Raw genomic sequence first — 24,670 nt, 5'->3', positions numbered from 1 at the left:
TAGTCTTTGGTGGTTCTGTGGACTAACTTGATCGTCGGAGTGCAAACGGCCGCTAGAGGAGCCGTCTGTGTGTTTTGCAGGTCACGTTTGGAGAAGCAAGAGAAGGTTCTGAGGGTGATTCTACAGAAGACGCAGTCGCGTAGACAGGGCAGAGAGTGCTACGAAGCGATTCCTCCACGTTCGAGCAGCCGGCAGGATCAAGTTCAATGCCCACGGGCTCTCCACCTAGTTCGGTATCTGCTCCTGCTCATTTATACTGCACGAACTGTCGTGGTTATACGAACTTGCTTGCTCCGCTTGAAACCCTATGGTTATCTGTATGCGTTTAGCTATAAATACTCCCATTCTGCTATATCTGAATTGATCTGTGCTCTGTTATTCTCGCTGCTGCAGGTTCAGTGATGACTTCGTCAAGGCGACTCGCCCTTGTCAAATTCCTGAAGAAGGCAAGGTCCGCCAAAGAGGGTGGAGACGCGGTTACCCCTGCCGTGCCAACCGTCACTTCCCTGCCGACTCCTCCTCCGTCCGCCTCTCCTTCTCCCATTGCCGCGGTACCATTGGCCATGGCGTCGACCCCTGCCCCAGCACGCCCCAACAAAGGGAAGAGGGTGCTGGTGGTAGATTCTGACAGTGAAGATTCGGGCGTCGCCTTGGTTTCCAGTAAGAAGAGGGCTACGGGCGTTCCTGTCTTGACATTTGCGTCTTCCGGTGGTGGGAGCTCTCTCAGGGACGATCCGCCAAGTGCCACATCACCTCCACCTCCACCTGCCCACGAGGAACGAGAGGAAAGGATTGATTCAGTTCCCCCGCCCTCGCCATTACCGCTTCGTGACGCAGCTGAGGCTTCTGGCTCTGCCCCTCCTGCATCAGCTCCAGCTTCGATTTCTCGAAAGCCCCGCATTACTCGCCCCATCCATAGGGAGTTGACGCAGGGTTTCACTGAGGGGATGTCGCCGACTGATCCTCACAAGGGGGGAGGCATGCCTTACTATATGGGGGCATTCCTGGCGGTGGCTCTCAAGTGGCGCACCCAGGCTCGAAGCGCTATTAAGGGGAGGGAGGCTCTCCGCAAACTGAGACAAGAAGTGGGAGCGTTGAAAGAAGAGAAACAAAACTGGGTGCTCAAGGAGGAAGCTTCCCAATCCTTACTAAAACTGGCCCACGAGGGCAGGGAGGGGGCTGAGGCGTACGCGCGCGAACTCGAACAGGCGCATGTCGATCAACTGGCCCAGCTCACCTCCTACCAAATCCAAAGCATTGGCCTTCAAGAGGCAGCTCTTGCCTCCGAAGTGCAGCGGAGAAAACTTGAAGAACTGGATGCTGCTTGGAGGCAGAAGCTAGGTGAGAGAGAGGACGCCTTGGCTGCGAAGGTCGAAACCTTGAGCCTTCTCCAAGCCGAGGCTAACAAGCTCCGCGTGGAGAAGGAATTTCTGGAGAAGCAGTTGATATCCAAGGACTTTAGGGTTGCGGAACTAGAAGGGGAGGTCCGAGAATTGACTGGGGAGATGGCGGGCACGTTTGAAGAGGGCTTCCAAGAGGCTCTGACTCAGGCATCCTGCGAGAACCCTGGCATCAATATTTCAAACTGCGACCCCACACACCATGTGGTCGACGGGAAGGTCGTGCCCATGGACTTGGATGACTGAGCCGCCGTCTTCCACCCGCCACCTTTACCTTTCGAGCTTCATAGTTATTTTTGCCATTCTGTGATAAACTTGTAACTCCTACGCACTTTGTCAGAACTTTGGATTTTGCATGACTAATTCGTGCCTTTGCGTTATCCAATTCTGTTTGCGTGATTTTACCTTCCTTTCTCATTTCCACGTGTTCCGATTGCTTTGCCCCCCATCGCGTTCCTTTGTAGCTTGTGCCGCCTTTGTATCTATGAGGCCTCTGCTTCATGAAGGCGTCAGTGGCTTTGCCGTTATTGTAGCGCAAAAGTTGAGGCTTACTCCAGGCCCCAAACTTTCGGGATAAGGCCATACACCAATGCCCATGCCCACGGAGAGGCTTGCCTAACGGCGTCGTATCGTCCGTGGGGTGTCTCCAACTCCTAAACGGCCTGTCCCCTAATTCTCGGTGCCTGGCGCCCACGCCTGAGGAGAGGTCTGCTAGCGTAGCGCCGTATCGTCCTCAGGGTGTCTAAAAAACGCCAGTCGCTAGGGGCGCTCAAAGCCCTCCAGGGGTCGTTCCCTCCACGGTCTTTCCTCCCCATGGGTATCGGGGAACGACCCTGCCAGCAATTCACTTAGCCTTTGGCGATCTCGCCTCCCTCCGCAGTCTTTCCTACCTGCGGGTATCGGGGAGGCGACGCCGCTAGTGATTAGCTTTGACTCCTTCGATGTCGTCTCCCTCCACAGTCTTTCCTACCTGTGGGTATCGGGGAGGTGGAGCTGTTGATACTTGCATTGACGACGCCTTAAAACGTTTCACAATGGTAATACCTTCTACTTTGGCTACGCTTTCTCTTGGTAACGCCCTCTCTCTTGGCGACGCCACCTCTCTCGGCGACGCCCTCTTGTATGAGCGACACCCTCGATGTCTCGCCCGTGCCGTCCACGTGGCGCTTTTCGTATGGCTGATGGGACGTTTCCCCACTTGAATAGGTTCTGACACCCCTGAGTCTCTGATCCATTCTCGGCGGCGTGTCGTACCCCTGAGCATTTTGTCGATACGACATTTTCTGAGTGTTAACCAGTGGTGCCAGGATTATCCTCTCATTTTTTGCCACGTGACTTAGTTGCATGGTTTACCCATTCACGTCGTTTGGCGCTCTAACCATAATATTTAATTCTTCAAAATCTTGAAACTGCCTTCATCATCTCTGTGCTTTCGCGACATTCTTACGCCATCTTCCTCCTCTTAAAGAGCCACTCTGGTGTCCTTTCTAACCAACGTATTACCCCGCCTTTCCAGCGAACCATCTTCTTTCGACCCTCCGACTCTCTTTCCGACACTGTTCCGTCATGTCTTCTCACATTCCTTCCCCCAGGGTTAACCATAAAGATCTGTATCCCTGGGCTTCAAGCGAGCTTCTGGATGAGTGCTCGTGCCTTCTTTCCACCCTGGCCATCAGGAAACACAAAGGAGAGTCGTGCTCTTATAACCACCGTGCCTTCGCGAGGAGGCATGACGATGACATCACCGTACTCCCTTGCACCCTGGGGGAGCCGGTGTGTGGGGACGAACGCGCCAACGACGGGATCCCTTTCTTTTACTTCTATCAGGTGGTGTTCTAGATCGTTGGCGTGCGTCTGCCCTTCTCCAGGTTCGAGAGGGAACTTCTAACGGAGATCAACGCTGCACCAGCCCAACTGTATCCCAACAGCTGGGCTTTTGTTAAGGCTTTTGACGTACGGTTCGGGTTCTTGGGGTGTGCGCCCTCGGTTGATATCTTTCTTCACTTTTTCGAGGTGAAACGTCAAAGGAACAACCTCTGGGTGACCCTCAGCAACGTTCCTGGTAGGGTACTCCTGACTCCCTTCCAAAGCTCCTTCACGGGGTGGAAAGGTAGGTTTTTCAAGATCTGCTGTTCTGATATCGTGCCTTCCGCCCTGGATGGGTTCCCGCTGTATTGGGTGAGGGAGGCACGAGCTCTCAAGTCCAAACCCTTCAAGAAACTAAGCCCGAACGACCAGATTGCGTGTCGGATTCTGGCTGAGGCGGGGGGTTTCGACTCTGCCACCCTGATCAGTTTGGAGTTCAACGCCGGAACCCTAGAGAAGTACATATGTACGAGTGGCTATCTCAAAAACTTCTGCTTTTTACCTTCATTAGATCTCTACGTGGTCTAACTCATGGTTTCCTCACTACTCTTGTTTCCCTTGGTGCAGGTTCAAAGATAAACCCCCAGCGGAGGTCACAGCTCACCCAGGCGTTGAGGGCTGAGGCTGAAGCGTCGTCCTCCTCCATGCCAAGGTCTGAAGGCCATTGAAGGCGTTTGTATTTTTTCTTTTTCTGTATGAGCACTGGGCCTGTAATGTCTGCCCTATTCACCTTGCTCCCGTTCCTCTCGAGCATACATGTAGATTTGACTCCGCTGCGCCATGCTTGATTTCTTTAACGCTGTTTTACCTTGCACACGCTTCATATACTGCGCATTTTCCTCTATCACCTTTCTTGGCGACGCGCTGCGTTTTTGGCGACGCTTTCTCTTGGCGACGCCTTCTTTCTTGGCGACGCCTTTTCTCTTGGCGACGCCTTCTTTCTTGGCGACGCCTTCTCTCTTGGTGACGCCTTCGTTCTTGGCGACGCCTTCGTTCTTGGCGACGCCTTCTTTCTTGGCAACGCCTTCTTTCTTGGCGACGCTTTCTCTCTTGGCGACGCATGTGCCTGGCGATGCCTGTCGCCACTTCGAAAGGGAAAAGATAAAGACTGAAACCAAGACAAAGGTTTTTCATCGAACTTCTTTTCCTTTTTATTTGGGTAACCTCGTTAAAAAACCCCCGAGAGGGAAAAAGAGTGTCCCCTTCAACTAAATTGTTACATGGCTGCTTACATAAGTCAACTAAAATAAAATTTTAAGTTGGCTGCATTCCAGCTGTGTGGGATGGGACCCCCCTCCAAGGTCTCTAGGTTGTACGAACCGTTGCCCTTAGCCTCGGTAATTCTGAAGGGTCCGGTCCACTTGGGAGACAGCTTATTCTCCAGCTCGTACGGATGAGCCTTCCTCATAACTAGGTCGCCAATCTGAAACTGCCGCGGCTTTACCTTAGAGCTGTATTGTCGCTCTACTCTTCTCTTCACTGCTTCGGCCTTTATTCTGGCTTCCTCCCTGGCTTCGTCCAGTAGGTCTAGGTTCACCCGCCTTTCTTCGTTGGATTCTTCCGCCACGAAGTTTTGGAAACGTGGTGAGCTTTCGTGAATCTCAACTGGGATCATCGCGTCCGACCCATACACTAAGCTGAAAGGCATCTCCATGGTGGAAGATTGGGGCGTGGTGTGGTATGCGCACACGATCCTCGACACCTCCTCCGCCCACGCTCCTTTGGCCTTTTCTAGCCTTCTCTTTAGCCCTCTCAGCAAAACTCTGTTTGCTGACTCTACCTGCCCATTAGTCTGGGGGTGTTCAACTGATGCGAACACCTGCTTGATGCCTACCTCAGCACATAGGTTTCTCAACTGCTGACTGGCGAACTGGGTTCCGTTATCGGATATCAGCCGCCTAGGTACGCCGAAACGGCACACAATATTCTTCCACACAAAGTGTTGGACTTTGTGCGCAGTGATCTGGGCCACGAGCTCCGCCTCTATCCACTTGGTGAAGTACTCGATGGCGACGATCAAGTACTTCATCTGCCTTATCGCCAACGGAAACGGGCCTAGGATGTCGATCCCCAAGGTATGGAAAGGCCATGGGCTGTATATGGATCGCAGCTCCTCTCGCGGCGCCTTGTGCCAGTCTGCGTGTTTTTGGCATTGCTTACAACGCTGGGCGTGTCGCACGCAATCTTCCTTTACTGTTGGCCAATAAAACCCTGCGCGCACCACCTTAGAAGCTAAGGACCTTCCGCCTACATGGCTCCCACAAACGCCTTCGTGGAGCTCCGTCATTATTCTGGTACACTCGTCGCCGCTTACGCATGTTAAGATAAGGTGAGTGAAACCGTGTCTGAACAGCACTTCGTCTATCAGGGTGTACCTTGTCGCATTTCTCTTAACCTTCTTACCTTCTTCAGGCTCCATTGGGAGAACCCCATCCGCCAGGTACCGCCTGTATGGTGTCATCCAGGTGTCTCCTTCGGCTAAAACATGTATCTGCGCTCGCCTCCCTCCTTCGGGCGTGTCCGTGTATACACTAATGTGAGGCGCCTTCAACGTATCCTGAGTCAAGGAACGATGACTCCTTGGCCTTCCTCTCGCGGCGCTTATTTGGAGGACATGCACCCTGTTATCCTCTATGAATTTCCTCGGAGCCTTAAGCGTCTCTTGGATTACAGTCCTCTGCCTGCCCCCCTTGCCTGAGCTGGCCAGCTTGGCGAGCAGGTCAGCTCTGGCATTCTGCTCCCTTGGGACATGTACCAGTTCAAGAGCCCTGAAGGCTCCCCTTAGCGATTCGACGTACCTTAAATATGCTGCCATCTGCGGGTCTTTCGCCTGAAACTCACCCAACACTTGCCCTGTAACTAGTTGAGAGTCACTCTTCACTAAGAGGTTCCGCGCACCCATCTCTTTGGCTAAAAGCATTCCTGCAATCAGGGCTTCATACTCAGCCTGATTATTACTGGCTTTGAAAGCGAAGCGCAGGGCCTGCTCGATCAGGACACCGTCTGGTCCTTCCAAGACTATTCCCGCACCACTTCCTTGCTGGTTGGAAGAGCCGTCCACTGAGAGCGACCACTGCGAGCCTGCCTCCACCTCCTGTTCGCCTACGGGCGAGAGTTCTGCAACGAAATCTGCGTATACCTGCCCTTTGATGGATCCTCTGGGCTCATACTGGATGTCGAATTCTGAAAGCTCCACCGCCCAGCGCACCATCCTTCCAGCTACATCGGGCTTCTGCAGTACCTTCTGTATGGGGAGGTTTGTCATCACTGCCACCGTGAAGCTGTGGAAGTAATGACGAAGCCTCCTGGCGGAAAACACCACCGCCAGCGCTGCCTTCTCCAATGCTTGGTACCTCATCTCCGCACCTTGTAGGGCCTTGCTTACGAAGTAGATAGGCCTTTGAATCTGGTCCTGTTCTTGGACTAACACAAAGCTGATAGCTCGTTCCGTCACCGTGAAGTACAGCCGGAGGGGCACGCCTTCTACCGGTTTGCAGAGGACCGGTGGCGCCGCCAGGTATTCTTTTAGCTTGATGAAAGCCGCTTCGCATTCGTCCGTCCATGCGAAACGACTATTCCTCTTAAGGCACTGGAAATATGGGTGCCCCTTCTCTCCTCCGGCAGAAACGAACCTCGAGAGCGCCGCCATCCGCCCCGTCAGCTGCTGTACTTCCTTTATTGACGTCGGGCTACGCATGGCGATGATCGCTGCGCATTTGTCGGGATTCGGCTCTATCCCCCTCTCCGTGAGCATGAAACCTAGGAACCTCCCGGCCTCTACCCCAAAGACACACTTCTCGGGGTTTAGTTTGAGGCGGTACTTGGATATAGTGACGAATAATTCCTCCAGGTCTGCTACATGCTGTGCCTTATCCTTCGACGCCACTACCATATCATCCACGTAGGCATATACGTTTCTTCCTAACATGGGTGCTAGGACCTTGTCCATCAGCCTTTGGTAGGTGGCGCCCGCATTCTTCAAGCCGAAAGGCATCACCTTGTAACAATAACTGCTGGTTTCCGTCATGAATGCGGTTTTGCTTTCGTCTCTCGGGTGCATTTTAATCTGGTTGTACCCCGAGAAAGCATCCAGGAAACTTAGCAACTTGCTGCCGAAGGCGCTATCTACCAACGCGTCAATGCTGGGCAGCGGGTACGAGTCCTTTGGGCACGCCTTGTTTAGGTCTGTGAAGTCCGCGCACATCCTCTACTTCTCATTCGCCTTCTTTACCAAAACGACGTTGGCTAGCCACTCAGGGTATTGGATTTCCCTGATGTGGCCAGCCCTCAACAGCTTCTGCGTTTCTTCGTGTACCACCAGCTGCCTCTCTTCATTGAACTTTCTCCTCCTTTGGCGCACGGGGCGAACCGTGGCGTCCATGCTGAGGTGATTGCATAAGAAATCAGGGTCGATGCCAGGCATGTCCGAGGCAGACCACGCAAAGGCATCCAAATGGCGTGAGATCACCTCTGCCACCGCCTCCTGCTCTTCTTGGCCCAGCAGACGCCCTAGTTTGAACGTCTTGCCGCCAATCTCCCTCTCGATGGCGTTAGCCGCCTGTTGCTCCCCGCTATTACCCTGAATGGGCGCCGCCTCTTCCACGGGCGCCGTATCGTCAGGTCTCTCCTCCATCATTGTATCTACCTCGGGCGTCGCCCCCACGGGCGTGGCCTCAACAGGCGTTGACCCGGAGGGCGTTGCCTCTATCATCGTCGCGTCGACACTTGGCGGAGGTTCAAACATCATGAACACGCTCTTCTTCGATTTTAAGCTGTTTTCATAACATTTTCGCGCTTCCTCCTGATCCGACTTGATAACTATGACCTTGCCGCTGAGGTCTGGCAGCTTCATCTTCATATGACGTGTAGAGGATACCGCATTGAGCCTATTCAGCGCCGGTCTCCCCAACAAGATGTTGTAGGCGGAATGAGCGTTCACGACCAAGTATCGTATGCTTTCGGTGTGCGAGGCTTCCCCATCTGTGAATGTTGTCCGCAGTTCCAAGTAGCCTCAGACTTCCACTTGGTTGTCTGCGAACCCATATAGACAGCCTGTGTAGGGCCTCAGAAGGTCAGGGGATAATCGCAACTTGTTGAATGTCGACAAGAACATGACGTCTGCTGAACTTCCCTGATCGACCAAAACCCTATGCACCTTTCTTCCAGCTGTGACGACTGAGATGACAACGGGGTCGTTGCCGTGGGGTACCACATCTCGGAGATCCCCTCTCGTGAACACGAGGTCTGACTCCCATGGCTCACCCAAAATTCTCTCTTCAATTGAATTGACCCCCCTTGCGTATTTCTTCCGCTGGGAGGCGGTGGGTCCCCCACCGGAAAAACCTCCAGCAATGGTGTGAACCTCGCCTAGAACTGGCATCTCGTGTGCTTGCTCCTCTGTTGGTGCCGGCAGGGCGGCGGTCGCGGGTTCTGTGACGTAATCCTTCAGAAACCTGCTCCTCACCAGCTCATCAAGCTGATAACCCAACGAGAGGCAGTTGTCAATGTGATTACCGAAAGCCTCGTGGAACTTGCACCAGGAGTCTTTCCGTGGCCCTAACACCTTGTCAGTTTTCGCCGGTCGCCTCAACCTCTCAGCTATATTAGGCACGGCGATCAGGTCCTTCAGTTCCACCACAAAGTTGTACCTCGCCGGTCTCGCCCTCTCTCTGACTGGGCGATCCCCTCCTACTGGACCCCTGGGCTGGGGTTTCCTGGTCTCATAGGAGCGTCTCCCCTCTGGCTTTTTCCTCCCCGTCGTGGTCTCGTTGACCCTGACGGGTTGAGCCCGCGTTTGCGCTCTCGGGCGCGAAGGTACCACGCTGGTGCGCTTCTCGCACACCTCTCCTTCAGAGGCGATATGTTCCACCGCCCTACGCCGTATTTCAGCAAAAGTCCTTGGACGATTGCGAATAATAGATTCGCAAAAAGGGTCAGGACATACGCCTTTCCTGAAGGCATACACAATCATGGGCTCCTCCGTCGTGCCCACTTTCACCACTTGGGACCCGAACCGGTTGATATACTCCTTCAAACTTTCCCCTTGGTATTGCTTCACATCAAACAGATCGTAAGATACCGGCGGCGGGGCCCTGTTCGCTAGGTATTGCTCTCTAAACAACTGGGACAGCTGTTGGAAAGAGGTGATATGGCCGCTAGGAAGGCTGATAAACCAATCCATGGCCATTCCTGTCAAAGTACTCATGAAGAGCTTGCACCTTGCGGCGTCAGAACCGCCCACTGACACCATTTGTGTGTGGAACGCCGTGAGATGCGCCTCAGGGTCCTCCATCCCAGTGAAAACCGCCTTAGGTCCTGCGAAGGTGTTGGGGATTGGCGCGTCGAGGATCTCCTGCGAGAAGGGAGTAGAGAACTCCCTTGGTGGGGTGAGATGCTCCACCTCTTCATTCTCGCGCTGCACCTGATTGTTCCTCAGACTCCGACGCAACTCCTCATTCACGCGACGGAGCTCGTCGTTTCTCACATGCGAGGCGTCAAGATCCGCCTGCATGCGCTCTTGCTCTATCTTCGAATCCGCCATGTCATCCTGCAGCCCCCGCCTTATCTCCAGGACCTGCTGCATGGACATTTCTTCTCCCGCAGTGCGTGCGGTACCTCGTCTAGTGGTGGCCATTCTTCACTGTTTTCTCAAACGTGATCGTGACTTGATAGATCTTTTCGAACTTGCGATGGGACCAATGTTTTATAACGGCCCCACGGTGGGCGCCAAATGTTCTATCCGGTTGACTGGGACGTCTTCGTGCGCGACCTCGACCGTCAGCTAGGGAGTCCTTCCCACTGGTTACCTGTGGATTCTTGCAAAAAGAGGACAAAAGGGCACCCTAGCGGCCGTTTGCACTCCGACGCTCAAGTCAGCCAGCAAGAAACACCAAAACTATGCACCTTTGTCGCTGAGCACCGCGTATGGCACTCTGAAGGTCTTAAAAATGGAAACTGTGTCTAGTGTGTATTTCTCCTTCTGGCAAAGCTCTTTCCCTAGTCCCTTGTGCGTAACCTCAAGGCTCGAGCAAGCAACTAGAGAGTTTCTGGTCAGTTTGCCAAAAGTTCGAACCCTGTTTCCAACATTCTCAGCGCTATTTCAACTGCCCAAGCATTTAAAGCGCCTTAAAGCGCTTTTAATCACAAAACGTAACGCACTTAATCAACGCGTCTAATTAGAAAATGTAGCGCATTTAAGACGTCGAAACGCTCGGGAGCTTTTATAGTACCTGAAACGGTCAAAAAAGAAACTGTATTGAATGACTTTAATTACCTGGTACCTGACTGAAGGGTGTTTCTATTCTGACCTAGCTGTCGTACACGTGGAGGGCCTCACAACGCCATGACCCCATCTGGGGACGTTTCTGCCCATCGGGGGACGTTTCTACGTGTGAGTCCTCCTGCTTGGGAGTGCTACTGCGCAAGGGGTGACTTTTTGGGTGCCAACTCATGCCCCAATCATCTAGTCACTCACTTTGAGAGCGTATCTGCCTTCCTCTCGTACCCTGCACCTGGCTACCCTGGGCGTGACCCTCCCCTTGAGTTGTATCTGTCCCAAAGGCGTCTCTGGGGCGGCAGGGGTACTTCACGAGTCGGGCTGCCCTACACTGGTGCTGTCACTATGGCCTTGAAGCCACCTTTTCCTTCTCTTCATCACTATTCCCTGGTTACCAGGGGTCTGAGGCCTTCCCACGGCGTTGCCCCCTCCATGGTCTTTCCTAACCATGGGTGTCGGGGAATAGCGCTGTGGTCACCTTACTTTTGTGTTATTTCACCTTGGCGACACCATGCTAGGCGACACCTTATCCTGGCGACGCCCTGCTAGGCGACGCCTTATCTTGGCGATGCTTTTTGTTGGCGACGCTTCCTCTTGGCGACGCCTGCGCTTGGCGTCACCCCACCCGGGCGACGCCTTACGTTGACTTTGACTTCGACGCTGACTTTGACCTTCACTTCGTCAACGCCCGGGTACGGGACGGTACAGGGAAAAAAGAGTGCCCTCTACAAACTGTTTTAACAGAAACTTGCAAAACTCTTCGTGTTTGTTTTTACTTACAAAGCTTTTAACTGTAATATAACTTGAGGTGCGTGCGTTCCAAGTGCGAGGAATCGCCCCTCCTTCCAATGTTTCTGAGCGGTAGGCGCCGTTCCCGAGCGCCTCGGTTATTCTGAACGGTCCCGTCCACTTAGGCGACAACTTGTTCTCCATCTCGTACTGGTGGGCCTTCCTCATCACCAGGTCGCCTTCTTTAAACTGCCTTGGCATCACCTTCGAGTTATACCTTCGTTCAATCCTTCGTTTCACTGCCTCAGCTTTTACTCTCGCCTCCTCCCTGACCTCATCCAGCAAATCCAGATTCAGCCTTCTTTCCTCATTCGAGTCTTCCGCTACAAAGTTCTGGAATCTCGGCGAGCTCTCCTGGATTTCCACTGGAATCATTGCGTCGCATCCATAGACCAAGCTAAACGGGGTCTCATGGGTTCCTGACTGCTCGGTGGTGTGGTACGCCCAAACTATACGGGGTACCTCCTCAGCCCACGATCCCTTGGCCTTCTCTAGTCTTCTCTTCAAGCCTCTTAGCAATACCCGATTGTCGGACTCTACTTGGCCATTTGTCTGAGGGTGCTCGACGGATGCAAATACCTGTTGAATTCCCACCTCTTCGCACAACTTCTTCAACAGGTGACTTGCGAACTGAGTCCCGTTGTCTGACACCAGGCGCTTAGGCACACCAAACCGGCACACGATGTTCTTCCACACAAAGCTCTCGATCTTGTGTGCGGTGATCTGGGCTACTGGTTCTGCTTCGATCCACTTGGTGAAATATTCAATTGCCACCACCAAGTACTTCAACTGCCTGATCGCCAATGGGAAAGGTCCCAGAATGTCGATCCCCCATGTATGAAACGGCCAAGGGCTGTAAATTGACTTCAACTCTTCGGGAGGCGCTTTGTGCCAATCGGCGTGCTGCTGACATTGCTTGCAATATGCATACTTCTTGCAGTCCTCCCTCATTGTTGGCCAGTAGTAACCTGCACGGAGGGTTCTCGCGGCCAGAGCTCGACCCCCGACGTGACTTCCGCATATCCCTTCATTGAGCTCGGCCATGATTCTTGCACATTTCTCTCCGTGCACACATTCCAGGAGCGGGTGTGTGAACCCAAACCTGTACAACTCGCCATCAATCATTGTGAACTTGCTGGAGTTTTTCTTTATCTTCCTAGCCTCCGTCGGATCCAGCGGGAGAAGGCCATCTGCCAAGCATCGCTGGTACTGTGTTATCCATGTGTCTGGCTCATGCGTAGCGCAGACCTGCGTCATGTTCACCTTCTCCCCCCGACATGCTCTTATTCTCGGCGATCTCAAGGTTTCCTGAGTCAAAGACCTGTGACTCCTCGCCGCTTTCTCCGTCGATTTGCTTATTTGAAAAACTAGGTGGTCTGCCACAAATGCCCTAGGCGTCTTCAGAGTTTCTTGGATCACCGTCCTCTGCCTACCCCCCTTGCCCGAACTGGCGAGCTTAGCTAGCAAGTCAGCTAGGGCATTCTGCTCTCTGGGCACATGCACCACTTCGAAGGAGACAAAGGAACTCTTTAACTCCTGCACATACTCTAGGTAAGCCGCCATTTGTGGATCCTTGGCCTGGAACTCGCCTGTTACTTGTCCTGTGACCAATAGCGAGTCACTCTTAGCCATTAGCACCCTAGCTCCCATCTCCTTGGCCAGCAAGATTCCGGCGAACTTGTTGTTCCGCCTTAACGAAGGCCTCTTCACACTCCTTCGTCCAGGCAAACTTGTTGTTCCGCCTTAAACACTGGAAATACGGATGGCCCTTCTCCCCGCTAGCCGATACGAAACGAGACAGGGCGGCCATCCGACCTGTAAGTTGCTGCACCTCCTTCACGGTAGCCGGGCTCCTCATCGCCAAGATGGCAGCACACTTATCAGGATTGGCCTCTATTCCTCTTTCAGTCAAGAGGAATCCCAAGAACTTCCCCGCCTCCACGCCAAAAATGCACTTCTCGGGGTTCAGCTTTAACCTGAACTTGGCGATTGTGGTGAACAACTCCTCCAAGTCCGCAACGTGCTTGCTCTTTTCCGGCGAGGTCACGACGATATCATCCACGTACGCTTGCACATTCCTCCCCAACATAGGTGCAAGTACCCGATCCATCAACCTTTGGTACGTGGCCCCCGCGTTCTTCAGCCCAAAGGGCATCACTTTGTAGCAGTAGCACGATCTCTCGGTCATGAAGACGATCTTCTCTTCATCCATGGGATGCATCTTTATCTGATTGTACCCCGAGAAGGCGTCCAGGAAGCTCAGCAACTTGCACCCTGCAGCACTGTCCACCAGGGCGTCTATGCTTGGCAAAGGAAACGAATCCTTTGGGCAAGCCTTGTTTAGGTCAGTGAAATCGATGCACATGCGCCACTTCCCATTGCTTTTCTTCACCAGCACGACATTGGCCAGCCACTCAGGGTACTGGACTTCCCTGATATGGCCTGCGGCGAGGACCTTCTGTGTTTCATCCCTGATCGCCTGCCTTCTCTCCTCGTTGAACTTCCTTCTCCTCTGTCGCACTGGTCTGACCTGGTTGTCCATTGCTAGATGGTGGCACAAGAAGTCGGGGTCGATTCCCGGCATGTCCGAAGCAGACCATGCAAAAGCATCCAGATGCCGCTCTATCACCTCGGCGATCTGGTCTTGGAGCTCAGCCTCCAAGGATCTTCCCAACTTGAATACCTTTCCCCCGATCTCCCTTTCGAGCCACTCCTCGACGGGTTTGGGTCTAGCTTCCCTGGCGATCACTGCCCGGGCGATTCCCAGTTCCCTCGCTTCCTCTGGGCGGTTCCTTGCCTCTTCTTCCCGACCGACGTTCTCTCCCTCAGCCTCAGCATCCATCATGGGGACATCGCCTCCGGCGGCCACCTCCATCGCCGCATCAACAACTCGCCATTCTGTTGGCCTGGGCTTCACACCGGGAGGCGGCATCGTTGTGATGTAACTCACTGACCTCTTATTCTTGAGGCTATTCTCATAGCATTTCTTCGCTTCCTTCTGGTCAGATTTGATGGTGATCACCACCCCTTCCATCGATGGCAACTTCACCTTCATGTGCCTGGTTGAAGGCACAGCTCCTATTCTGTTGAGTGTTGGCCTTCCCAACAGAATGTTATATGCTGAGGGAGCATTCACGACGAGGTACTTGATTTTCTCCGTCCTGGAGCCCGCCTCATCCGTGAATGTAGTTCTTAACTCTATGTACCCCCTGACCTCCACCTGATCGCCAGCGAACCCATACAAGCACCCTCCATAGGGCCTCACACTGTGGGTGCCTGATGATCCTGCCTGTTGACCAAGACGCAAGAGCCTTGCCTCGTCAAATCTGGATCGACTTTGCGCCGTGTTAGCTTCCGTCCTTCGCGTTGATCCACCTCAAGAACCTGCAAAAGACAGAACGGCGCCGCTGCGGCCGATCACGCTCCGACGCCCAAGTCAGCGACTGAACCACCAAAATACTAAGAGAAAACTAAGAACTTTAGGAACCGTGCAAAATTCTCTCTCAGCGTACTCAAGTTCTCGCAAGCGTAAAAGAAGTATTCTAAAACGCGCGTACCTCAGAAGTTCGTTAGAATCTCTTATATACCTGTGCACTTTCTCTCTCCTGACAGTTATACATCTGGACACGTGGCTCGCATCCAGCTGTACACGTGTCACCATCTGGAGCATCCTTGACTTGGGCGTCACCTCTTACTCTTCAGGCTTTATTCGACTAAGTTATCCACGCGAGGAGTAACCCGGTGTATAGCTGCCTTGGAGCGCGATCTTTTTTGTGTGGCGAGTACGGGTGTCATCATACACACCTTCCCTGTGGTCTCGCCGGCTGCCATCATGATCTACTTCACTTGCTTCATCGTGCATGTTCGGGTAAGCTGCTCCCCGACCTCAACCTCTGGCTAGCTAGGGAATGACTATCTGACGACTTTATCCTCTGCTTCGAAAGCCTGGAACAAGCTTCCCTGATCCTTTGGCGATGTCCTTCTTTCGGCGATCTCTAATCACTTGGTCGTCTGGGTTCACATCCGGCGACTTCATCTCAAACCTGGTGACCGCCGATTTAGGTATGCTAGGGATCGGAGCACGCCAACTTAATAACTGGCGACTACACGAGCCCCCCGACTTCCTTCCCTTCTGCCAGCCAGGTGCCCCGTTCAACATGCCTATATAATAGCTTACTGCCACGTCATCACTTCCGACCACCTGGGCGGTACACTTTGTGTTCCTTCTTTTAATTTAAATCTTATGTCCATTAGTAAGATAACTAGTTCACTAAATTGTTGTTTCGTTTTTACTCCACATGGTTGCGTTTTACAGGACTTGGGTACGGGGAGGATGATTGGCTCGGGTAAACAACACGCAGGCTTATACTACATGTCCCCTCTTCCAAACCAAGCCCACGCATCTCAAATATCGACCGATCCTGATTTATGGCATAAGCGCCTTGGAGATCCTTCTCCAGCATGTCTACAACTTGTATCTTCCCTACTACCTATCCCTATCAGTAAAAATCTCATTCCCATTTGATCCTGCCTGTTGACCAGAACGCTGGAACCTGCCTCGTCAAAGGATCGACGTGTGCACCGCTTCAAACCTCCGTCCTTCTTCAAGATCCACCTCAAGAACCTGCAAAAGAACAGAGCGGCGCCGCTGCGGCCGAGCGCACTCAAACGCCCAAGTCAGTGACCAAACCACCAAATACTAAGAGCAAGAACACTCAAGAAACCTCAAGGAACCGTGCAATATTCTCTCTCACAGCAAGCTCTAGAACTCGCAAGCGTAAAGAGTATAATCTAAACGTGCGTACCTCAGAAAGTTCGTTGAGAACTCTTATATACCTGGTCACTTTCTCTCTCCTGGCAGTTACAGACCTGGACACGTGGCTCACATCCAGTCGTACACGTGCAATCATCTGGTGCCTCCTTGACTTGGGCACTGCTTCTGACTCTCTTTTTGGCTAAGTTATTTATGCATGGTACTGCCCAGTGCATAGCTAACTTGGGAGCGCGATCTCTACTGGAATTGGCGAGTTAGGGTGCTCTCGTACACCTTCCCTGTGGTCTCGCCGGCCGCCTTCATAATCTGCACCACCTTCATCTCCGGCGATGTGCTTGTTCTGGCGATCTCCAATCACTTGGTCGCCTGAGTTTACATCTGGCGACTTCATCTTCAACTGGGCGATCGCCTGGTATGCTGGAAGATCGGAGCACGCCAACTTAATAACTGGCGACTACACGAGCCCCCCGACTTCCTTCCCTTCTGCAAATCTGGCGCCTTGTCAACACGCCTACACTGTAGCTTGGTGCCACGTCATCACTTCCGACTACCAGGGCGGTACAACTTGTATCTTCCCTACTACCTATCCCTATCAGTAAAAATCTCATTCCCATTCATAATCATTGTAGTATTTGTCCCAAAGCTAAACAGACAAGGCTACCCTTTCCTTTAAGCACAATAAAATCTCATTCTCCATTTAATCTATTGCATTGTGACATTTGGGGTCCTCATAAAACCCCAACTCATTTTGGAAAACGTTTTTTTCTCACTATAGTCGTTGACTATACTAGATGTACTTGGCTATTTCTTATGAATCACAAATCTGAAACCCAACATCTCTTAGAGTCATTCATTACATTTGCACAAAATCAGTTTCAGGCATCTATTAAAACCATCCGCGTTGACAACGGACTGAAATTTATTTCAATGTATGATTTTTTTTCTCAAAAAAGGTATTGAATGTCAACGCACTTGCGTTTACACTCTTCAACAAAATGGGTTAGTAGAACGCAAACATAGACATGTTTTAAACACAACACGAGCCCTCCTATTTCAGTCCAATTTACCATTAGAATTTTGGGGAGACTGTGTTTTAACCGCCACATATATCATTAATCGCTTGGCATCACCTTTACTAAAAAATAAATCACCTTTTGAGCTACTATATAGTCAACCACCTTCACTTTCTCACCTAAAAACTTTTGGTTGCCTTTGTTACACAACTGTTGTTTCACCTAAGCAAAAATTTGATCCGCGTGCCCGACAATGCATCTTCATTGGTTATCCTCACAGTAAAAAAGCATACAAATTATTTGATATAGATGCAGGCACTTTTTTTACAAGTCGGGATGTCATCTTCCATGAAAGTGTTTTCCCATTCTGCCAACAGTCACAGACACAATCCTCACCTCCATTACAAGGTATTTTTCCCACTATTGACATTGACTTACCCACTCCTGTCCAACATTCACTCGATCAACCTTCTTCTCTTACTCATCAAAATGCACCTGAACCTCCATCAAACCAACCTTTTTCTCCTACTCGTCACAATACACCTGAACCTCCATCAAACCAACCCTCTTCTCCTACTCATCACAATGCACCTGAACCTCCATCAAACCAACCTTCTTCTCCTACTCGTCATAATACACTTGAACCTCCAGTAGACCAACCTTCTTCTCCCATGCCAAGAAGTTTAGCACCCATTACCAAACCTTCTCCAACCGACCTACCTGTTCGACGATCCAGTCGCACATCAACCCAACCTTCCTGGCTTCAACACTACGTAACGGGATCCCAAGCCAATCATTCAACCATTGCCCAAGACCGACCGAATGGAACCAGGTATCCTATGCATCATTTTCTTTCTAATTCACGATTTTCTTCTACACATAGTGCATATCTTGCTAACATCACAGCCACTAAAGAACCTCACACTTATGCTCAAGCTATCCTTGATCCAAATTGGCAAAAAGCAATGGACGAAGAGCTTTCTGCCTTGCAGCTAAATCAAACGTGGACCTTGACATCGTTACCCGCTGGACAAAAACCCATCGGATGCAAATGGGTCTATAAAATAAAGTACAACTCGGATGGTAGCATCGACAGATATAAGGCGCGCCTTGTCGCAAAGGGGTACACTCAGATTGAAGGTGTCGACTATTCTGAAACTTTTTCACCAACAGCAAAATTAACAACTTTGAGGTGTCTCCTCACCATTAACCAGAAATTGGTTTACTCACCAGCTAGATGTGCAAAATGCCTTCTTACATGGCACATTGCATGAAATTATTTACATGGACTTGCCACCCGGACATCATTGACAGGGGGAGAACATTGTATGTCGACTCAACAAATCCCTTTATGGTCTCAAACAAGCATCTCGAACATGGTTTTCAACATTTTCTCATGTGATTAAATCTGTAGGTGATCCGATCGGTCATCGGTAGTCGATGACGTCAGCATCAGAGAACCACGTGGACCACTCGCAGGGTGACACGTGGACCAGGTGGCAGAGAGGTAGGGGGACGATCGCCAAGAGAGGTGATCGGTGGTCAGTAACCAAGTTACCACCGACAGATCAGGCGGCAGAGAGGTCGGGGGATAGATCACCCAGAATGGTGATCGGTGGTCAGTAGCCAAGTGACCATCAGCAGACCAGTTCCCAGACTCGCGCCTGGAGGCAGAGCGCGAGTAGCGAATAAACACTGATCAGTCATCGGGTGTATTGTCATCGGGGTCTCGTGTTACACGCAGTTAAACTGGGACTAAGGTTCCCAGCGAGAGCGTTACGCATGGACCTCGCATGAGCACACCTCAAGGAATCATGCACGAGAGTGGCTTGAGGGAACTAGTAAGCCAGTCGGTGATTGGTGATTCCCTCAACCCATTACGTGCGTGTCATCCTGAAGGGTAAGTCGCCTACGCAGAGAGTAACGTTTGGTGAGTGCGCCTAGACCAGCCACACCCGACGCTCTCCTAAGAGTATGCAATTTACCCAGATAAGAGAAGCATCCTAAGTTACTCCGCAAGGGCGTAACTTAGGCAGACAAAGAGAGGCGCTAGAGCCCTTCCAGTAAGTGACACGTGTGTGGTTAGATGTGAGTTGCAGGCCCCCACGTGTCACCATCTGAGAGGGGTGCGGTCCAGACAAAAGAGCACTCCGTACCGCTAAAGGTACAGACAGGCGCAGCCAAGCGCAGACATGCGCAGACTCTCACGCTCCCCATTGCTGATTCTGAAGGTACGCTTTCTCTGAAAAGCATGACAGGGTTCTGACACATGCCAGAAAAGCATAACAGAATTCTGTTATGCCCAGAAGCAGGGAAAGGGAGATAAAAGGCAGAATCAGAGTGAGAGTGGGGAGAGAAAAAAGATAGACGAAAAACAGAGTGCAAGTTTTTTCTCACACACACACATTACTAGTTCCCAGTTTCTGGTGGTTCTGTTGGACTAACTTGATCGTCGGAGTGCAAACGGCCGCTAGAGGCACCGTCTGTGTATTTTGTAGGTCACACTTTGAAGACATCTGAGAGAAAGTTCAGAGCGTGATTCTTCAGGAGACACAGTCGCGAAGACAGGGCTGAGAGTGTTACGAAGCGATTCACCCACGTTCGAGTTGCCGGCAGGATCAGTAGGATTTCAACAGTCCAAAACAGATTACTCTCTATTCACAAGACAAAATAACTCATCATTTACTGCCCTTTTGATATATGTGGATGATATTCTTCTGACAGGAAATGATTTGACAGAAATTCAGCGTGTTAAAGATTGTTTATTACAACAATTTCGCATTAAAGATCTTGGAGACCTAAAATATTTTCTAGGGATTGAATTTTCCCGTTCCAAAGCTGGTATTTACATGTCCCAAAGAAAATATGCGCTTGATATTTTGCAGGATACGGGACTCACAGGTGCTCGTCCAGACAAATTTCCAATGGAACAATACCTAAAACTCACACCAGACGATGGAGAGTTATTAAAGGATCCAGTCAAATACAGGCGACTCGTGGGACGACTGATATACCTCACGATTACTCGGCCTGACATAGCATTTTCGGTTCGGACCCTAAGTCAATATATACAGGATCCACGGAAACCTCATTGGGATGCCGCAATTCGAGTCCTAAAGTACATCAAAGGATCACCAGGACAAGGATTGTTATTGCCATCCGAAAACAATCTAACATTGACAGCTTATTGCGAGTCAGACTGGGGAGGTTGTCAGACAACTCGGAGATCAGTATCTAGATATTGCATTTTTCTTGGTTCATCTATTATCTCATGGAAGTAAAAAAAAAAAGACAAACGTATCAAGATCATCAGCGGAAGCAGAATACCGCGCAATGGCCAATACTTGTTTGGAGATAGTTTGGTTGCGATATCTGTTGCAGGATTTAAAGGTGCCATATAACTTGCCAACTCAACTTTTCTGTGACAATCAAGCGGCATTACATATAGCAGCAAACCCAGTATTTCATGAACGCACAAAACACATTGAGATAGACTGCCACATTGTGCGAGAAAAATTACAAGCAGGGATAATCAGTCCTTCATATGTACCGACACAGTATCAGCTCGCAGATATTTTTACGAAGGCATTGGGCAAGGAACGATTTTTGACGCTACGACACAAGTTGGGGGTTCTTGATTTTCACCTATAAACTTGAGGAGGAGTATTAAGGAAATAATAATTATAAAATTATATGCAATTATTGTATGCAATATTTGACGATATTGTACCCAATTATATGCAATTAATTTAATAATTATAGAATCTCATGATTAGTATCCTACCTAATTAGATTGTAATTTGGGAGAGAGAAACTCCCTTTATATTTCCTATACATGAGTGATGTAATATACACATAAGAGAATAAGAAACATCTTTTCTTCTTACCATTTTTTATCATCTTCTTATAAAGTTGCTTCAGCAGAAATCATGAAGAACTATTATATTGGTGAGCGCAATTTCTTTTGATATATTTATTTACTGTTTTACTATTCTTTTGTCTTAAATGGTTTGTGTTTTTGGTAGGGAGTGTGCTAAGTGGGGGTGGCAGTGTTCCAAAGCCACAAGCTTCTGCAGAGGATTGGATTAACATGGTCAATGATTTTCAAAAGGGTTCTTTATCAACTAGATTGGGGATGTTGGAAATCCCACACCGACTAGAGATAAGGACATTTCATAATATATAAGTGGGTGCAAACCTCACTTCATTGAGCCGGTTTTATGAAGTTGAGTTAGGCTTAAAGCCCACTTCTTAACATGGTATCAGAGCCTATCCTAGCGAGTATTTGTTGGGTTTATCAGTCCACCCGCTATCGGGCCATTACCGGACCACCCATAACATATATCTCCACGCACGAGTTGGTAGCCTCGGCGTGAGGGGGGTGTGTTGGAAATCCCACATCGACTAGAGATAAGGACATTTCATAATATATAAGTGGGTGCAAACCTCACTTCATTGAGCTGGTTTTATGAGGTTTAGTTAGGCTTAAAGCCCACTTCTTAACAGGGGATTCCTATGATATATGGGATTGATGCTATTCATGGCAATAATAATGTATATAATGCAACAATTTTTCCTCACAACGTTGGGCTAGGTGCTACCAGGTAAATTACCCCTACCATTGTGCATTTCATACTTTTTATGACATTCAAACTCGTTTCATTAGTAAAAACGACTCTTTATTATATTGTTGTGATTAAATATCTAATTATTTATTAATAACTAGCGTATGCAATTTAATATTATGTTTGTGTATCTTGATGAAGTTTATTTGTGAAGCAGGGATCCTAAACTAGTAAGGAGAATTGGAGTTGCAACTGCTCTTGAAATTAGAGCTACTGGAATTCAATATACATTTGCACCTTGCATAGCGGTAACTAAGAACATCCTACTAAACAGTTTCATTATCAGTATTTAATGATTCATTATTATGTCATATCTATTTGGCCTCATATAGTTTATTTTACAATATGATATGTGGTATAGGTTTTTAGAGATCCTAGGTGGGGAAGATGTTATGAAAGTTATAGTGAAGATCATAAAGTAGTTCAGGCTATGACTGAGATCATTCCAAGTCTACAAGGTGAAATTCCAACAAACTCACCAAAGGGTGTTCCATTTGTTGCTGGAAAGTAAGAACTCCATTGTTCCCTTAGTTTTATATCTTTATTTCTATCTCATGTTACTTGCAATAATTGATCATATAAAATATTGACTTTCAAAGCTCTTTGGGTTTTATTCTTTATTTTATATATTTCTTATTCAAATTCATTTCTCTTTTTTTTTTTGCACTACCATGTTTCTTGTCTTTTTCTTTTATATTATTCAATGATCAATTTTTCTTGGTGTTTTTTTTTTTTTATCAGCAATGAATAAATAAAATAAAAGGGATACTTCAGGGGTATCCCAACCCATAGAGGTGGACTTCCTATATCATCCACAAATCACAAAAGAAACTCTCCTTTATGGTTGGAGCATAACAACCTTAAAGTAAGAAAACCATACCCAAAAAAAATAACCAACAGCCTCAAAACAACATTCAACTATACCGAGACACCCAGAACAGAGGCCACCTACATTCACCTCGCCACGCGACGAGTTACCCATGCGCGTTGGAAAACGTAGGCGACCACCGACTTCGCACGTAAGGAGAACGCCGCTTCCTGGACCGGCGATCATGTTGACCCCTTGCATAGCTTCGCCGACCACCGACTACGCTCGCATGGAGATCGCCGCTTCATCAACCGGCGATCATGTTGACCTTTGCATAACTAGGCGACCACCGACTTCGCACATAAGGAGAACGCCCGATCCTGGACCGGCGATCATGTTGACCCCTTGCATAGCTTCGCCGACCACCGACTACGCTCGCATGGAGATCGCCGTTTCATCAACCGGCGATCATGTTGACCCCTTGCCTAGCTTCGCCGACCACCGACTATGCACGCTTGGATATCGCCGTTTCATCAACCGGTAATCATGTTGCCCTTGTATAACTTGGACGACCACCGACTACACATTTCACCGATCGGCGATCATATTAACCAAAGGAGAGCACCGCTTCAACAACCGGCGATCAAGTTGACCTTTGCATACCTTCGACGATCTCCGACTACGCTCACCTAGAGATCGCCGTTTCATCGACCGGCGATCACATTGACGACCACCGACTACACACAATTGGGGAACGCCGTTCATCGATCGGCGATCATGTTGACTATGGAGAACGTCGCTTTAGCGACCGGCGTTCATGTTAACCTTTGCATACCTTCAACAACCACCGGCGATCTCCAAGACCTTACACCTGCCTCTGAATCATTCATAAGATGAACACAACAACCTGTTGGGCATATTTGAAATGAAGAAAAATGTGCTGGCTGCACTCCTCCTCCATCTGACACAGTGGGCATAGCATAGAATTCATCAACACTCCTCTTCTACTCAAACACTGTATTGTAGGCAATCTTCCCCTTAGAGCCCTCCAAGCTGTAATCTGCCAGGTTGTAGTTGACATGGTGACCCCTAATCTGGGAGAGTCCTTGCTGTGCACACCATCAACACCAAACCACCATCCACAAACATTTCTTCTGAAAGCCTTTTATGTGAACCAACCACCTCCCGTAGCCCCTCAACATTAGCCTCCACCAAGACTCAAACCATTCACTCCTCTCCGGTCTTTCATACTACCCCACTCTCAATTACCTTCTCATACCTCCCATAACCTCCAGAGTACTACCTCACTACTTTATACTTTTTATGCAGACAAACGGGTTAAGTAACCAATCCACAAACGAATAAGAGTGAAAAGCAGCTCTATGCTTCATCCACAACCAGGACTTAAGCTGTGCCATCTGCAGAATTTCTTCAGCATCAATTATTTCCTGTTTAAACAGAATTGCATTTCTCTGGTCCCAGATACACCTCACGATAGCAGCCCAAATTCCTTTCAAGACCAAATTTTGTTTGCTACTGGCTTGAGCTAAGTGGAAACTCACAAAGTGGTCCTTGAGGTCGTTGTCTTGGACACATGTGATACCTAACCATTCAAGGCACGAGGACCACACCTGTTGAGCATATTTACATTCTAGGAACAAATGCTGACAAGATTCCTCCTTGACTTGACATAGAACACAGGCTAGTGAGCTCATCTGAACCCCTCTTCTACTCAACCCCTCCTTAGTTGGTAACATGTTAACAAAAACCCTCCAAATTGTTGACAGCACAGAGGGAAACGCTTTAGCTTTCCAAAGGGACTCAAAAGCTGCATGATTTGTACCTCTAGTTCCATTATAAAGGTTTTTATAGGCTACATTGACTGTGTACTTCTCCAGTTCCTCTGATCCCCATACTCGGATATCATCCGTATTCTTCTTTACAATAGCCCTTACAAGATATTCAAAAAAATGTCCTTCCAGCTCCGATTCCCACTCAAATCTATCTCGTCTCCATCCTAACCTCCACTTCCAGTCCGAGCCTTCCCATACCCCCACATCTTCAACTTTTTGCTCCTGATTAACCGACAAAGAATACAGTCTCTGGAACATGGATTTGA

At 49.6% G+C, this 24,670-nt stretch overlaps 1 pseudogene; it reads left to right on the top strand.

Moving 5' to 3' along the window:
* The window catches only part of LOC137819563 (uncharacterized), an 80,223-nt pseudogene that overhangs the window by 17,673 nt on the left and 37,880 nt on the right, over nucleotides 1-24,670 (top strand).

The sequence above is a fragment of the Phaseolus vulgaris genome, chromosome 10 (assembly GCF_000499845.2).
Source record: "Phaseolus vulgaris cultivar G19833 chromosome 10, P. vulgaris v2.0, whole genome shotgun sequence".
Classification (NCBI taxonomy): Eukaryota; Viridiplantae; Streptophyta; class Magnoliopsida; order Fabales; family Fabaceae; genus Phaseolus; species Phaseolus vulgaris.
Note: the sequence above shows the minus strand (reverse complement) of the source record. Positions and strands in the feature narration are given on the sequence as shown.